Genomic DNA, 18,819 nt, shown 5'->3' on the forward strand with positions numbered 1-18,819 from the left:
GTAGAAGAAATACTTGTGAATAGCTGCATTTGGGCAGCAGGTGTTAGTTGGAGAAGGTGACTAATCTCCTAAGCAAGGTACAGGTCGGACCTTAGTATCCACTGATTTGACTCACCACTGATACCGAGATCTACCTTTAAATGCCTTGTAACAAAGAAAAAAAAACACCAAAATCAAATTTTCAACCTTTTCACTGTTGATTATAATTTCATTCCATTAGATTCCATTATTCACTCTTTCTAGTGGCTGAATGCGGTGTAGTGTCTATATCAATGCATTCTGGGGTGACAATAGAGGAGCAAGAAACCTAGAAGTGGGTCTTTAAAGCTATTTTTCCACTGATTTGGTATCCACTTTTTTTTAATCCACTGGGAGTTCCGGAAGGGTAAAATGAAATCTTTTTTTTAGGTGGGTCCCAATGCTAAAGAGTTTGGGAACCACTGCCCTAGGCACTATATCATATTGGGATTTCAGTATAATGGCTTGTCTGGAGAAGGCCACTGGAATGGACACCTGAAGAAGCTACAGGCTCTGAAATAAAGGTGATGCAGGAGAGAAGAATATGCAATGTACAGTATGTGCCACATAGGCTGCAGGCTGAGAATAACAAGAACTCTTCATTGTAGAAAGGAAACAAGAGTATAGCATTCTAGAGACTGATGGGGGAAACAGTGCTGGTGCCAAGATACTGGAGGTCCTGGGATAAAATCCAGCAGCGACACTCCCCACTGCAACCCAAGTGCCCCGTGACAGAGCACAGGGCACCATCACCAGTATCAGGGGTTCAAGTTTCAGTAAGGCTAGGTAAACTCCCTTACTGGCATGGGTCCTTTGACAGTGTGCCAACTAGTTGACTCAGGGTGCAATCCTAACCCGTTATGTCAGCGCTTTCCAGCATTGGCATAGCGGTGCCAATGGGACTTTTGCTGCATCCTGCAGTTGCCCTTATGTCAGTGTTGGAAAGCACCGACATAAGGGATTAGGATTGCGCCCTCAGTTTCACCCCTGGGGTGAACTGAGTGGATAGTAGGGCATAAATTCTTGGTAGCTGAGACCAGGGGGAAGCTGAGGAACAGTGCTGATTTCCACCCTTGAGAGACTCCCTTCTATCCACCCCATGACACTTACATGTGGAATGATAATATCCATCAATATATGATACACAAATTACCCTACAGACATTAATTAACCCTTATTTAATTATTAGTACTTTATGCAGCAAGTATTAACTTGCTTTTTTTTTTAAATGTTATGCCCACAGAGACTTACTCCACCAGCTAAAATTGTCAGGAAGGAAAATATTCCAAGCAAATGCAAAGGCACTCTTGATATTCAAAGACTGCATCAATAGCAAACAGACTTACTACAAATGACAGTGAGAATGAATTAAGACAGAGCAGCTCATCTCTTCAAAGAACAGAATAATCTGCTTTTTTCCCTTTCCAGTACAGATAGCTTTTTGTTTCAATAACTTTCCCTTCTTCAGAAATAATTCCATATAGTTAATAAAAAGACAGGTATGGTAAACTGATTTTATTGAAGTCACAAATTTTACTCTAAATCTTTTGTTTCTGTGAAATTTGAATTTATGGGCAATATTTTGATCAAGAGATTCAGCAAGCACGAGACTGAAACACATGTACAAAAACTCTTTTCGGTTATTTAACTATTTAGCCACATTTACAGGAATATTTTAAATCGGGTCACATCGAATAATTACTGAAGCACATGCAGTATTTTTGGAACAATTCTTAGCAAGATGTCATGATGCAGGGTAACTGTCAAATCAGCACTCACCACTTGGAAGAAAATTATTGAAAGCTTAAGAATTTTGTCCAGAAGTAGGATGAAGTAAGAAGCCCAGGCTGCAGTCCTATACATACTTACCTGGTAGTAAATTCTATTACACTCAATGGGGCTTACTTCTGAGCAGACACACATATATTGTACTGCCTGTTCAGGGTGACCAGATACAGTGGAGGATAGAGTGCCTACACCTTTAACCATTGTATAGAAGAGGGAATTTTGGCAGGTGCGGCTCAGCATGGAAAGATTTAAAAAGCTGCACCTGCTAAAATTCCCTCTTCTATACAGTGGTTAAAAGTGTAAGTACTCTGTCCTCCATTGTATCTGGCCAACCTGTACCAGTCACTTCCACTCTCCAGCACCCAAACAGAATTATGCCAAGAATAATGGTTAGATTTTTAGAAGTTCTGGATAGATGCTCCACTCCCACTACAAACAAGACACTCTCTTCTCCAGTGACTCAACAGGATGCGCTGTCAAATCTCGAATCTTTTACACTTGCTATCCATGACTAATGACGTGGTTTGTCAGCACTGGAGCCTTGTGCCACTGCTTCGTATTTTGATGCAAAGACAGCTATGACTCACACTATAGCAAGTCATTTACTCACAGGGGTCCCAGTGATTGGATGGGGGGGGGGGTTAATTATTGTGGCCTATTTCTATATGCTTCTTTTTCAGAGTATGTTTACAAAATAAGTGACATCAAAAACTGTAAATACCATAGCTAAGCTTCTAGCTTCCCATCAAAATATTTTCATGCAAATCCCTCTCTGAACACTTCAGGAGTGTTCTGACTCAGTGTCATATGGAGTTTTATAGTATACCTCTAATTACGTTAAGAGTCACAATGGAATCTAGCTGGCAAAACCACCAGTCATTCTTTCAGAATTTATCCCAGTGTCTAGAACATCTGCTGTAAATCACAAAGGTTATTCCAATTTGTCAGAACGCCCAGACCCACTGAAATTAAATGTTGCTTGTGTTCCATGGGCCTCAACAGCATATTACTTATCAGCACCATATTATTAATCTCCACACAATGACAGAAGAAGCTTGTATAGAACATAAGGTCAGGTTACCCTGCAACTACTGATTTCCTATTGAAGCAAACCCTACGGAGAATGGGAGATGCATCAAAGGCTATTGGAGTCATCTTATTCTCTTTCACTGTTATAGAGCATGCCAGATCATACACCCATAACTCAGAAAATATTCAATTACACGTTTGCAATCTTAAGCTCTTCAGCAGAAGATGTCAGGTTTTAATAAAGCCTGGAAAGACATATAGCCACATTTTTCAGATCCCAAATAAAATGTTCACGGGCATTCTTTCACAGCTTATACTTCACTACCTATCTGATATCTTAAAGAGTCTTCTGTGCCTATAGCACAGAACTGTAAAACATCACAGTGTGACATTGACTTCATGGTACAATTATGGAGCCAAAAAATGGCTTCTTGAATATTTCTGGGTTTTGTCAAGAGGTTTACTATGTGATAACATAGGATAACATATACACATTACTCTTCAGTAATGTGTACATAATACTCTTCAGTATCATGCAGAATTCATTTCCATCTCAGCACAGATAGGTAAATGTAACATGTAAACTGTCAACTTATCAGATGGACTTGCCGATACACATCAGGTACCCGGGAAATGTAGCCACTAATAGAAACTTTGCCTTCCTTTCTGACAAATAGAAGTGTGTTATAGGAGTCATCGTCCTTTCTTTTTTTCATAGTTCTCTCTTCCTTTCTGGTAGAGAAGACTATGGGCACAATCCTAACCCCTTATGTCCCTTTCCAGCACTGACATAAGGGCAATGCAGCTCTGAGGTAAGGAAACAAACATTCCCTCACTTTGAGGAAGCCTCTGTGAGTGACACCCTGTGAGTGCAGGTTGCAGCACATGTCCCATTGGCACTGCTATGCCAGTTCTGGAAAGCACTGACATAAGGGGTTAGGATTGCACCCTAGGACTCTTAGGACGCCCTTCTCTTCCCTAGCAGTAGCATTAGGAACATTGTTTTATTCCAATAGCATTGGACGCTGCAATGAAAAAGCTGATCAACGCACACTCCGCCTGTAAAACTTCAAAGGAATGGACATGAATGTACTAACATAGGGAACCATATTAAAGTAGCTACGTTCTTGCTAAGCAACACCACAGGGCAAGCACATGCCAATTAAAACATTCTGCACCACATAGGAATTAAATAATCACATGTACATTTGCATACTTCAGTTTAGATCTGCATTTAATGACTTGTACAAGATGAATAACGGTTCCTTTTCTGCTTGCCAACCCAAGAGCACAAGCTAACGGGTGACACAAATATATGCAAGTCAAGTTTGCTGCTATCATTTTTTGTGACCTAGAAAAAAGAAGTATTCATCTGTGGGACTATCTTCATGCTAACAAAACTTTGGAACTATGGAGAGCAATACAAAAAGGCACAGAATTGAGAATTCATACACTTTCAGGGGCAGAAGGTAGAGACCCACAGCCAATGTTCCATCTATAGGGGTTTGGATATTGCATAATGGATGGAGAACAAGAAACAAAAGAGATCCAGGATTTCTGCTTTCCTGTATTTCCTTGTATGGTTTTGAAGACACTCTAATTTTTCCTCCCAATTCCATATGATCAAGCTGTACCTGCATCAGGATCAGGCACAACTAAATGTGGTTCCAGATGTAACGGTTCTATTTTGGATGTCACCAAGAAGTGCTGAGACCAGGTGCAGGAATCATTTCACTTCGTGTCTCCCCTACCCCTACGTTCCACAATATCGACAATCACTTCTTAGCTGTCACAGGCAAAAGAACAGAGAGTGGGAGAGTTCTCCAGAACCCAGTCATTAATTTGGAGAAGGACCAGAAAACATTGCTCTGAGTGATCAACACCTCTCGCTTTGACTAAAATTATTACATTTACTGCAGAACTGTAGAAGTCAGATAGGCAAAAGGAAAACACGCCACACAGGTTTGCAAGTCGTTTGATAGGGGCATTTTTGTCTCCTGTAGAGACAGGCTTGAGAAACAAGGCTTTAAAACATTAATCACTACAACAACAAGGCATATGGGGCAGGGGTTCTCCAAGTGTGACACAGCTATCCTTTTTTCCCCCTTCAGATTTATAAATAGTTTGGATTTCCTAAGGGTATAAACCAAGATAACACAAGGGGCAGATCATATGGCTGGCAGCACTTTCTCTCATCATCTCTCTGGGAAGAAAGAAAGAGCCTGCATGAGCAAGAAGCAAGACTGATGGTTCCCAAGGGGAGACTACAGAGAAGCAAAGAGACTTGAAGACAAAATAACAAAGTAACTAAGCCCATTCTCTATCCACTCACACCAAAGAACAGCTACGTCATCCCCATTAGGAAAGTACAGGGGCATGGAGTAGCACACTGTCCCCTTGATAAACCTAAGCACAAAACAGTGATCTCATCCCAGATCCGCTACAGCTACACTTCTCTCCAAGGAACTGCCCATGCCTCCTTAGATATGTCAGCCTCACAATTCTGAGAACTATGAATCTTGAAAGACAACAACAACTACTAATTCCATTGTTTAAAAAAAAAGTAATTCTAAAACTGTAAACAACAATCCCTTATACTGGCAGATTCTGAAATCAGGTTTCCAAAGGCCAGAAAGGTTCAGATTATTCACTACACACACAATGTTGCTTCAGATTACTTCATGTTACTGCAAACATAAACTGAACTGAATTTTTAGTGAGATTGCAAAACTGCCAAATTGTGCCAATTTTAGTATTAGGGATTGTTCAGACTCAAATTTATGCCTAATGATAACACACTAAGGGCACAATTCTAACCTCTTAAGTCAGTGCTTTCCAGCACAGGCATAGCGGTGCCAATGGGACATGTGCTGCATTCTGCAGTTGGGCGTCACTCACAGAGGCCTCCTCAAAGTAAGGGAATGTTTGTTCCCTTACTTCAGAGCTGCATTGCCCTTATGTCAGTACTGGAAAGACCTGACATAAGGGGTTAGGATTGTGCCCTAAATTGAGGAACCTCCCTATCCCCTTTCTCTCCTTGGACCAGTGCCAGCTAAAGAACTGCAGGATCGGGACCAGGAAGGGAGATAGGGATAGTGGCAGCACCACCAAGCAGGGCCTAGGAGAGGGGGGTAGAAGGGGTAATTTGTACCTGGGTCCAGGGTCAAAAGGGAGGCCTAGGAGCCAAAGGAGGGGACCCAGAAATTTCCTGATATTTTATGTTTTCCTAGCTACTCAGACTTGTTGCTCGCATGGGATGCTGGGGACACTACCGCGACTGGGGATGCTGGGGAGACTACTGATGCCACATGGTTTAGTAGACCTAGGCTCCAAAGACATTTCCAGCTGCCTCTACCCTTCCCCCAACCTGTTTTGCGCCTCCCTGCCCCATTCTGCTCTCCAGTCACCACCCTCCCCCGCTCTATTTCACCCTTCCCCCTTTTCAAAGGGGCCCAAAAGAATCTTTGTACCCCCTGATAAAATTTCTCTCAGAGGCCCTGCCACCAAGCCTACCCCATCCTGGCCTGATCCACTTATCCTCCATCCCCGTTGCCACCCTGTTTCACCTCCTCCCCGCCTTGATCCGCCCTCCTGTCTCTCCCACTGATTTACCTGCCCCAGATCCAGCCAAGGAGTGTGCTGTCAGAGTTCCTTTTGCAACTGGTGCTGACTGTCAGCACCAGCACAGGAAGCACACATAAGATTGGTCTCCAAGATTAATCCCTAATATCAACTGTTGTATTGAGTTCTAACACTCCTTGGAATCTTCCCAATTAAAAATAATGCATTTCTTATTATGAGATGATAGAGGTGGGCGCCCATATCTGCTGATCCCACAACCACTGTTTCAATTATCCGAGGATGGGAGGGCCATTTTTTTACATTGTTCTTGCTTTACTTACAGGTCCTGAATAGAATGCAACAATCAGGCCAACAGGAGGCACAACAGAGGGAGAGGCTGCCAGAACATTATTTCCTTCTCTTGTCTGTAAAAGCAAAGCAAGATTGCTAAAAGACTTTGTTGCTTTCACGGGTCATTAAAATGCAAGTGCAACGATCAGGCGGGAAGAGGCATGATCAGTCCAGGGACTGGTTTGTATTTTATGTATGTGTTTGTATTTTAACAACTTGTGAAAGTAACAAGGTCTTTTAGCAAACTTGCTTTTACAAAGTGCCAAAACACCTTGCTGCCTGCCTTCCTCGTCCCCTCATGCCACCTTTACCCTATGTCCTCAGGGTCTCTAGCCCAGCCTTTCTTTTTCCACTGGTTCACCTTGCTTTTCCTCCTCTCTGCTTGTCCTCTCTACCTGCACTTTTTCCTTCACACACACACTCTCTCTCTCCTTCTCTCTCTCTCTCATCTCCTTAAGCCCCTATCATTCCTGGTGTTCTCTACCTGCACTCCCTGCTTATCTCTCCTGTTGTCTGCTCCTACTTGTTTCTGATCCATTCCTTTGGTCCTCTTTTCTCCCAGTGTTCTTCCTCTGACATCTCTTCTCTCACTCTCTTGACTTCCTTGCCTCTCTGGGCTCTTGCCTTGGCATTCTCACTCTAGTTCACTCTCCTCATTGTCCAGCTACTCTGCCTTGCCTCTCCCTTTGCTCCCTGCCATTTCCATCTTTCAAACTTCTTGGCCCCCTTCCCAAATTGCTACTTCCTTCTCGGAGGTGACCTGGCTGAGCTGCCTGTCACCTCTCCTGAGGATGGTACATTCCATAAGACTGGGCAAGATGTCCAGACGTCTCACCCAGATCTGGTGAGCAGCAGCCCCTCTTCTACCCAATTGTTTTCCACACTTTTTGTTGTCGTGGAAGGACCTTGTTGCTTTCTCAGCTCTTAAAAATTCAAATGCAAGATCAGGCAGGAAGAGGCATGATCAATCTAGGGACTGCAGGATCATCATATTTGCATTCATAAGACCTGTGAAAGCAGCAAGTTCTTTTAGTGATTAAATCAAGAACTTTTGTTTTTTACTCTGGTGTTCAAGACCAGACACCAGGGTGAAAGAAACCTCTGATAAAAGATCTTGCTGCTCACACAGGACCAAAACAGAACTACCAGGCAGCCAGAGGCATGATAGAGCAAGAGACTGCCAGAACGTCAACAAGAAGCTGCTTCCTGTTAATGTTCTGGCAGCCTTCCCTCCCCACCCCCCACCCCCGACTGCCAGCCTGATCATCACATTCCCTTCAGGATCTTAAAATAAAGCAATAACAACGTAAGGTAATGGGGGAGACCCTATACTTAACATAAGATTCACTTTTTTCCAAGGTTTTAGATATCCTTGGGACCTACCATTCATGGATACAGGGCACGCCTATACTTTGTTTTTAAATACAAGATAATTTATGCATCTTTGCCAAACCCCATAGTTTTGCCACCCATTCTTACAGTTTAAGGAGGGCAGCTGCCATTCAATACAGGACTTCAGTCAACAATGGACCCTCCATATCCACAAGGGATTGGTTCTAGGACCTCCTGCAGATACCAAAATCCTCAGATGCTCCCTTAACGGCATAACAGACTCATGTTGATGTTGACATGGCAGAGCAGCCAGGCCCTGGGAATGGAGCAGGTGGAGCTGTAGCTGCAGCTGGAGTCTTCTCAGGGTCTTACCAGCATATTCAAGTTTTGCTTTTTAGAACTTTCTGGGATTTTTTTTTTGGGGGGGGGGGGGAATAGTTTAGTTTGTGTAAGTACAGTACAGTTCAAAGTACAATGTTCGCACAATCACAAAATCACCTAACAACGTATTTCGCAGAACGTGTCCCCATCATTAAGCGATACACGCCTGTACTTAGCTGACATTATCTTCACGGTTGTATAAAATAATAAGGGCTCCCTTGAATTAGGGACTTTGCAACAAACTTGTATAAGAAGTAACAAAACCCGATCTACATCTAGTTTAATATTCAAAATGTCTGAAATTAATATTGCTATTTGATTCCAAAGCTGATATTTTATCCCAAAAACAAAGATCACTTTTCTTGCACTTAAATGTTGAATGCCACACATCAACCCACAGAGGGAAAGTATGGGGTATGTAAAACTTGCCACACTGATGCTTCTGAATAATTTCTGAATAGTATAGCAGAAATATGTAAATCTTGCATGCCACTGAAGATCCTTCCAACATGGGCTGAGAGATGGCTAACAATTCAGTAGACTCATTAGTCACAAGCATAAACCAGATGAATGGGATTTAACAACTGACATTACTTACCATCTTCAATAAGCAAAAGAATGACAAAAAAAGTACTGTACACAATTTGAAGGAGAAGTTTTTAAATAATTCCAACACTGAGTGTCATTCTCTTGGCTACACCAATTTATTATTATTAATTATTAACAGTATTTATATACCACTTTTCAACAAAAGTTCACAAAGCGGTTTACAGAGAAAAATCAAATAACTAATGGCTGTATAATATCTAAAATCTATAACTCCTCATTTGCAGTTGGAGAAAACAAGACTCATCAATTAAATGTTTTTCTCAGGTTCACAATGAACTGGCTAGATCAGCAAAAACATATACCAGGTCCCCAGTCCCTCCTTCTGCCTCATGCCTATGCTTCTGCTTTAAATGCAAAACAGCAGCTGATGAAAGTATATCTTCTTAAATATTTAATCTTGGTAGTTTGAACTCTTCTTTCATTATCTTCATCTCTCCCCATTTTATTTATGGGGCAATGAAAACGCCATAGTCTATACTCTTCATGGCTTCAAACTCTTCACATCAATCTCTGTTATGCTTCTAATACCAAGAATAAATCCGCCAAAGGCTCACTTCAGGCATAAGCTTCCCTCATATCCAAAGCTACCACATTTCTCTTCACAAATGCATAGATGAGCACCTTACTGACCTCAAAATGACTTGATAATGTCACCTGATTCTTTATTGGTACAGAGAGACATTCATTTTGTTCCAGATCCAATTGTGTTTTCAGCAGGTATCATTATTCAAGTATCCGCTGCAAGCTCTCTAACTTTTGTCTCAAAGGACCTGTGAACGGAAAGCTCAATTCATAGAATGAGACAAAGTTTTATGGACTAGTATGGCATGCAAAGTCTCTTTCTTCATTGTGAGAGTTCTCAGGCTCAATGGAAAATCATTATGGTGTACTGAAGAAGCTGTCAAGCTCTTCCAGCACAGGCAGGCACTCAATGTTGTTCAGTGCTTCTTCGGTGACTACATTTTCTCTGGAATATAGCTCAGAGTAGTGCTGCACCCAGAGTTCCATCTGCTGCGCCCGATCCTGGATGACCTCGCCTGTGGCAGACTTCAGAGGGGCAATTTTCTTCTGTGTTGGACCTAGGGCCTGCTTGATACCATCATACATCCCCTTGATGTTGCCCGTGTCAGCTGCTATCTGTATCTCGGAACAGAGCTGGAGCCAGTAGTCGTTAGCACATCTCCTGGCAGTCTGTTGGACTTTGCTGCGAGCAGTTCGGAGGACCTGCAGGTTGCGCTCACTGGGACAGACCTTGTATGCTGCTTGAGCTCTCCTCTTTTCCTCAATGACTGGTGTCAACTCCTCAGAGTGGGCTTCAAACCAGTCTGCCGCCTTGTTGGTCTTCTTGCCGAATATGGACAAGGCGGTGTTGTAAACGGTATTCTTGAAATGTTCCCATCTGTTGGATGCGTTTGCGTCGGCCGGGCCTGGAAGAGATTCCTCAAGCGCTTGTGCAAATTCCTCCACTTTTCTCTGATCCCGGGTCTTGCTGGTATCAATGCGAGGTCTTCCTTCCTTTTTCGTGTGATACAGTCGCTTTGTTTGCAGTTTCACTCTGCTGCACACCAGGGAGTGGTCTCCTGTGCTGGTCTGCCTGTGCTGGAAGAGCTTGACAGTGAACCAACCCTAGAAGAACTTCACGTGGCCCTGGACTCCCTTGCCTTTGGCAAGGCACCTGGAAAAGACAGCATCCCTGCTGAAGTCCTAAAATGCTGCAAAGAGATCATCGTCACTGAGCTGCATGAAATCCTCTGTCTCTGCTGGAGAGAAGGTGGAGTACCTCAAGACATGAGGGATGCAAACATCATCACGCTGTACAAGAACAAAGGTGACAGGGGTGACTGCAACAACTACCGCGGCATCTCTCTCCTTAGCGTTGTAGGAAAGCTGTTTGCCCGAGTTGTACTAAAGAGGCTCCAGGTACTTGCAGAGAGCGTCTATCCAGAATCGCAGTGTGGATTCCGAGCCAACAGGTCCACCACTGATATGGTATTCTCCCTTAGACAACTGCAGGAGAAATGCAGGGAACAACGACAGCCACTCTTTATAGCCTTCATAGATCTCACAAAGGCTTTCGACCTGGTCAGCAGAGACGGCCTCTTCAAGATTCTCCCCAAGATTGGATGTCCACCCAGGCTCCTCAGCATCATCAGATCCTTCCACAAGGACATGAAGGGCACTGTTGTCTTCGATGGCTCCACATCAGACCCTTTTGACATCCGAAGCGGAGTGAAGCAGGGCTGTGTTCTTGCACCAACCTTGTTTGGGATTTTCTTCGCTGTCCTGCTGAAGCAGGCCTTTGGAACTGCAACAGAAGGCATCTATCTCCGGACCAGATCAGACGGAAAGCTCTTCAACCTCTCCAGACTGAGAGCAAAATCCAAAGTCCAGCTGAAATGTCTGCGTGACTTCCTCTTTGCCGACGATGCAGCTGTCACTACCCACTCTGCCAAAGATCTCCAGCAGCTCATGGATCGTTTTAGCAAGGCCTGCCAAGATTTTGGACTGACAATCAGCCTGAAGAAAACACAGGTCATGGTTCAGGATGTGGACTCACCTCCCTGCATTACAATCTCTGAGCATGAACTGGAGGTTGTCCATGACTTTGTGTACCTTGGCTCAACGATCTCCGACACTCTTTCTCTCGATGCTGAGCTAAACAAGCGCATCGGTAAAGCAGCTACCACGTTTTCCAGACTCACAAAGAGAGTCTGGTCCAACAAGAAGCTGACGGAACATACCAAGATCCAGGTCTACAGAGCTTGCGTCCTGAGTACACTTCTGTACTGCAGCGAGTCATGGACTCTTCGCCCACAACAGGAGAGGAAACTGAGCGCTTTCCACATGCGCTGCCTCCGACGCATCCTCGGCATCACCTGGCAGGACAAAGTTCCAAACAACACAGTCCTGGAACGTGCTGGAATCCCTAGCATGTATTCACTGCTGAAACAGAGACGCCTGCGTTGGCTTGGTCATGTCGTGAGAATGGATGATGGCCGGATCCCAAAGGATCTCCTCTATGGAGAACTCGTGCAAGGAAAGCGCCCTACAGGTAGACCACAGCTGCGATACAAGGACATCTGCAAGAGGGATCTGAAGGCCTTAGGGATGGACCTCAACAAGTGGGAAACCCTGGCCTCTGAGCGGCCCGCTTGGAGGCAGGCTGTGCAGCATGGCCTTTCCCAGTTTGAAGAGACACTTTGCCAACAGTCTGAGGCTAAGAGGCAAAGAAGGAAGGCCCATAGCCAGGGAGACAGACCAGGGACAGACTGCACTTGCTCCCGGTGTGGAAGGGATTGTCACTCCCGGATTGGCCTTTTCAGCCACACTAGACGCTGTGCCAGAACCACCTTTCAGAGCGCGATACCATAGTCTTTCGAGACTGAAGGTTGCCAATACAAATACTGAAGAAGCTACTGTCATTTGGAAAAAAAGGATATGAAACTCCCAAGAAGTCAATTCCATCAGTGAGTTCAGTGGGTAAGAGATATGTTTTCCTTTCTTCCAGAATACTGACTTTGGATTGTGTGCAGTACGAGGCAATTCTTCTCACTTTACATTTTGCGGCTTTTGAGGCTGTGTTTCAAAGCTAGCGTCTTGACCAATGTCACTCAGGAAAAATATGAGCTTATGCCCACTTGTACTCTCAAAAGCAGTTTTTTTTTTTCCAGACTGACATTTTGAATGACTTTCCAGATCCCTCCTCCAGGAGGCAAGAGCAATCCCCTTCTTCTTCCTCTGGCCACTGGTATCTGGTTTTTCTGGTTTCCAAAGGCAGGAGAGATTGAGCAAAATCTCAAGATTTGTTTCTGCGTCCACCACCACTGGTGTCAGCAGCTGCCAAAAGTCTGTTGCTGTTCAGAAGGGATGCAAATGTTTCCCTTTTTGAAGAAACTGAGGGCCCAATCCTGTGTGTCGGAGTGCTGGTTTGGCACACAGGATTGTGTGCGTACTGCCAGCTCCAAGTGTTGTAACATGCCATAAAGCATGTTTGAGGCACCTGGGAAGGAGGGAGCGCTGGCCTTGGTGCCACAAAGCAATGTGGGGAGTGGCCAGTGGTACCGCAGACTGTCAGTGCAGCTTTTGGGGGAGGGGGGAAGATGGGGGAGGGAAGAACAGGTGGGGGGCGGGTGGGGAGAGAGGAGGATAAGGTCTGGGAGGGGGTGGAGACGGTAGCAGACTGTCGCTGTATCCTGTACTCCCTCCCTGGTCAGAAAGCCCAACATGGGTCTGTGCCCCCTCAAAAGTGGGTACAGATCTGAGAAGACCCATTGCCGCCCACTGAATTCTATCCAGGGTAAGGGAGCAAATGAGATGACTCCGGCACCTGCCATGGCACCCATGCGATACAGCTGTGGCCATTTCTGTGCCACTGTTCATCTGGCCACCACAGAGAGAGGAAGAAGAAGGAAGGAGGGAGTGGAGGGCAGCAGCTGATCAAATGGCCAATCAGGGCACTGCTTTGAAGCATTTGTCTGCCTCACAGTTCTGCCGAGCTGAGGCTATGAGTGTCAGGAAAACTGGGTGCTCAGTCAGACATGCCGAGCATTGAAGCTGCTTTTCTAGCCTGCCCTGTAACATGAGCAAAACTGACTGGTGGGGAAAGGGAGGCTCTGGTCTGCAACACACACGGGGCAGGTTAGCACTTGCATGTGCACACGTCTTCCCTCCTCTCTTTGCAGCAAAACCCCAATGAGCATCTCTCTTTCTCCTGGTCCTTTCAGGGAGAAGGGCGGGATACAAATAAAGTTTATTATTTATTATTATTATTCTCGACCAGCAACAGCAGCAGCAGTCTGATGACTTTGTCGGTCAGACGCACCCTGGAACAAAATTCCGTGGCCTATTTGGCGCTAGGAGCCTGATGATGTTTTGCGTCACGTTCTAGTACAGCAGCAAACACAACTAGCTACCTTCATCCAATTATTTTCAGGGAGAAAAATGGAAATACTACCAAGGCCGGGCTTACCCCACTACCAATTTTTTTTAAAAAACGAACATAGTGGGAAGCTGCATTCAATGGTCAAGGGCAGTGTTTCTCAAACTGTGGGTCGCAAGCCAATTTCAGGTGGGTTCCCATTCATTTCAAAATTTTATTTTTAATAGACTTGATGCTACCATGGCATGTGACTGCATTTCATATTACAGATCTGTACTTTTAACAGGCTGCTATGTATATGCTTTTAACAGTGAATGGGACGTACTCCTGGGTAAGTGTGGATAGGATTGCAGCCTAGAATTGTTAAAAGTTTTCCTGCTTGATGATATCACTTCTGGTCATGACATCACTTCTGGTGTGTCCCAAGAGATTCTCATTCTAAAAAGTGGGTCCCGGTGCTAAATGTGTGAGAACCACTGGTCAAGGGCGTTGCAGGTCAAAAAGGTTTGGGAACCACTGTGTTAAACTTAGAATTAAAAAAAAAAATTCCAACAACATCCATTAGTGACTTTGTATGTTTCAGAGATGTGTGTGTGTCTAAGGCTGGTGCTATCATTAGGCCAACTAGGCAGTCATCTAGGCACAGGTCTCGGGGTGGGGGGTAGTAGTGTCCTTTGAGGGGCACAGTTTTCTACAGATTAATAAATTCAACCAACAATTTATACTTTAAGATAAATACCATAACAGTGCTATGGACTATAATTAGTTATAAAGTCTTATGAAACATTTCTATACTCTTTTTGCCTGGGTGCAAAATAGCCCAACATCAGCTTCGTGTGTGTCCCATAATTTCTAGAGTATGGCACTCAGGACTCAAAATTCCTTCTGGTTGGAGATCTGCTTAGCCCCATATCTTATACTACATGACGAAGACTTTTTTTTTTTTGCCTAGCTTCTGACCTCTTTTTAGCATGATCAGTGTTTTCTTCATATTCCCTCTGATACGTTTTGTTTATTATTACTGCCTTATGTTATCTTTTCATTGTTTTTGTTATTGTGTATGTTTTGTGGTGTTTTTTACTTTGTTTCCTACATTAAGTCATCCTGTGGTCAGCACGGAAATCCAGGAAGAAAGTAATTGTATCAAACAGATTCACATGATCGCTCAAAAAATCTCAATTTATTTTCAGCATAAAATGTTGGACCAGCCGCACCCCTAGATCTTAACAGGAGACTTGAAACTGTTTTCTCCGGCTCTGGTATGCTATTGGCAAGATTACACTGGTTAATCTGGCATATGTGCTGAAGGACTCCAACACCAAAGAAGCCTATGCCAACAACCCAAAATGAAAACATGGAATTTCTGATGATGCTTCTGTAGGTGCTAGGATGGACATTGTTCACATGGGAGCTATCTCCTTCAACTTCATTTCAACCCTGAAGATACTTCTGCCCATTCAAGGAGAACCTGGAGGGTGGTAAATGAATTGCAGTAAAGCATCTGTTTTGAGGGACAATTTAGCAGGCTATATTTAGCTGTTATACCACCTGAATTCATTTAATGGAGCATATAGGGAGACCTCCAGAATGATAACTTTTGGTGACTGCCCCAAATTCATGGAATACCTTTTTACATTAGAAATTTTCGGAAGCAGTTAAGATATTCCTTTTTGAGGAAGCATCTCCTGTAATCTGAAAGGTTTTGTTTTTTGCATTATGAGTTATTTATTCAAACCTGGTTTCTTATTTTTAAAATGTTGTCACCTGCCATGATCACTGAGAAGAGAGTAGGGCAGAAATCTAAATAATTAAGATTGAAGAACTCTTTTATTATTCAGCTCCAAAAATGCACACAGGAAACTGCTTCCTTTGAATCCAGGGGAGTATTAGTTAGATCACTTTGCTAGAACTGTGCCAATAAGCAGGGAGCAGAAAAAAAGGCACAGAAACAACAATCGGGAAAAACAAGAGTCTCTGTCCACGTGTAACCCAGATCTGGATGACAGGGGGGCAGTCTCTGTTCTAGTCCACCACAGTTTTATCAAGCCACCAGTGAAGCTACTTTCTTCTTACAAAAATTCTTGTTTCATATCATGATCAAAAATGCACAAACAAGAAGGAAAATATTACTTTAAAGCAAGTATAGCTGTCTCTATGCATTAAAAACAACTCTCTTAACTGGCAAACTTTGTACTTCACTAATACCATAATCTTACGCCCATCTACTCAGAACTGGGACCCAAATCCGATTACTTCCTAGAGCCACTGGAACAACTGTTCTGGCAGTAATAGACACTTTCTGGCAACATGCCACAGTTCACAGACTGGCCACCATCACAACCAGCAAGTGGCCAGTTCCACATGTCAGCAGACACCAGATGCCAACTGGATCAGGTAAGATTGTGTACATGTGGGAGGAAAGCAGGGACAGGGCAGAATGGGGCAAGGGGTAGGCAGAATGGGGCAGCGATGGGGCCAGGGAGGAGAATGAATTGAGATTTGGAAAGGGGCAGGTTTGGCGGCAGTGGCATCCACTCAATCCAAACACCCTTCTCTGGCTCAATCTGCCTTCATGGATCCATGCAGATTTGTGCCAGCGATATTGCTGGCACAAGTCCAAGTAGACCCACCGGGCTGGCAGGGGCTTACCCTGGGGCAAGGGAACAAACAGCTGGTGAGGGAGGGAAGCAGTATTCAGTAGGTTTCATTTTTTAAAAATTGGTCACTTGTGTTTAATAAGGTTGTGTTTAATAAATTAAACCCAAGTCACAGTCTAGTGTCTTCATTGGGGGGTGTGATGGTAAATAGAATGCCAAATGCAGGGGAATGGCAGCAAGATGCATGTATCTTGTTGTCTGTGTGCTCCCTGAGGCATTTGGTGGGCTGCTGTGAATCCAGGAAGCTGGACTAGATGGGTCTTTAGCCTGATCCAGCAGGGCTCTTCTTATATTCTTATGTTTTATTTTTGTTTTACAAATTTTATGTATGTATATAAACAAATGTTCCCCTGCCCCAAGGAGGCCTCTGGAGCAGTGGTTCTCACACATTTAGCACCAGGATCCACTTTTTAAAATGAGAATCTGTCAGGACCCATTTTCAAGCAGGAAATTTTTTCACAATCCTAGGCTGCAATCAAGCAAGTCCCATTGACTATCATTGTCAAAAGAATATACATAGTAGCTTGTTAAAAGTACAGGTCTGTAACATTTCCCCAAGTGCAGTCACATACCATGGGAGCATCAAGTTTACTATATTAAAAATAAAATACTGAAATGAATGGGGACCCACCTGAAATGGGCTCGTGACCCACCTAGTGGGTCATGACCCACAGTTTGAGAAACACTGCTCTAGAGGTCAAAACTCCCCCACAAGATGCAGCAGGTTGGTTGTTTGGCAACCTTCAGTCTCGAAAGACTATGGTATAAGCCTACAGCACCCAGGATTCCCAAGCGGTCCCCCATCCAAGTACTAACCAGGCCTGACCCTGCTTAGCTTCCAAGATCAGACAAGATTGGGCACGTGCAGGGTAACAGTTGCAGCAGGTGCCATGTTGAAAACTGCTGCATCGCCAAATGAGGAATTATGGTGGACTGGGCTGTAAGTACCATTGTGTTCAACAGCTGCAGTCTTACATTACCAAGAGTACGTTCTACAGAACTCAGTAAAATGTTCTTCGGAGAAAACACGCATAGGATTGTGCTGCAAATAAGTTCTCAGTAGAAACAGCCTTTTCTCAAGGCGCTCTCAGGTGGCATATTGTGTCACTCAGTGGCGTCACTGGGTTTGCATCACCCCGTGCAGGAGGCCAGCGCACCACCCCCATGATGGACCTACTCCCATGCGGTGTGTGTGGCTGTGCCCCAGGCAGTGGGCGTGGCAATGCCCCACCCCTGCTGGGTTTTTTGACCATAACTTTTTGTAGAATAGAGATATTTCAACACAGTTTGTTTCATTACATTCCTCATGAAATCACACATTGAATGATATATAATACAGGGTGCAATCCTGCCCTTCACTTGGGCCAACAAAATTCCCTTGTGCTGGCCCAGGAGGGTCACAAACACGCCGTAAAGCACATTTGCGCCTCCTCAGGGGTGAGGTGCGCCGGCACACGGAGGCTGAATCCAGCCTCTGTGGCAGCTTCTGCGGCGAGCCTTGCGTCAGTCGCCTGGGCTGATGCAAGGCTCTGGGATGGGTGAGGAGAAAGCAGGGAGGAAGGGGAGGGAGGCATTCCTGGGCAGGGGGAGGGTGGGCAGTGGGTGGCCCAAGGGTGAGTGGGTGGGTAGCGGGAGGCGGGGCTGGGATCCAGCACTTATTCTGGATCCCAACCCCTGTTCCTTGGGAGTTCGGAGCGGCTTCAAGCCACTTTGCTCTCCTCAGACTTATGCCACCTCAGGAGATGGTGCAGGTCCAAGGAGACCCATTGGGGCAAAGGCACCTTATCCACAGGTAAGGGGAGAAGTTTTCCCTTGCCTCTGGCCAAGCCGCTTTGGGCCCCATCCTGCGCTGGATACAGCGCAAGCCTCTTGGCTCACATGTTCCAGCACACGAACAGTGTAGGTACTATGGGTAGGATTGCACCCACAGTGGAATTATTCAAAATTAGCAGGATTAAAAAATGTTTAGCTAGCAGTGGTGTCATCACCCCCACGCGTGTCACCCAATGCGTCCCAGAACGCCCACATCCCCCTAGGAACACCATTGGTGTCACTTCCCATGAAATGCTGCTTATTCAAGTAAAGTTTTCAAATCAACCTCACAGGGATTCCAAACTACTATTTTTTCTGCAGACACATCACTAAGCACAAAAATTATAAGCAACTCAGCACAACACCACATCATATTGTGGAGTCAGTATGTTCCTTCATATT

The 18,819-nt window shown here is 44.6% G+C and overlaps 1 protein-coding gene and 1 pseudogene across 7 annotated transcripts in view; both read right to left on the reverse strand.

Moving 5' to 3' along the window:
• Positions 1–18,819, reverse strand: part of FRMPD4 (FERM and PDZ domain containing 4) — a 351,306-nt gene that overhangs the window by 206,744 nt on the left and 125,743 nt on the right. The gene's annotated exons all lie outside the window — the stretch shown is intronic.
• LOC136647181 (5S ribosomal RNA) lies at positions 17,374–17,491 on the reverse strand (annotated as a pseudogene).

This window comes from Tiliqua scincoides, chromosome 3, assembly GCF_035046505.1.
Source record: "Tiliqua scincoides isolate rTilSci1 chromosome 3, rTilSci1.hap2, whole genome shotgun sequence".
NCBI lineage: Eukaryota > Metazoa > Chordata > Lepidosauria > Squamata > Scincidae > Tiliqua > Tiliqua scincoides.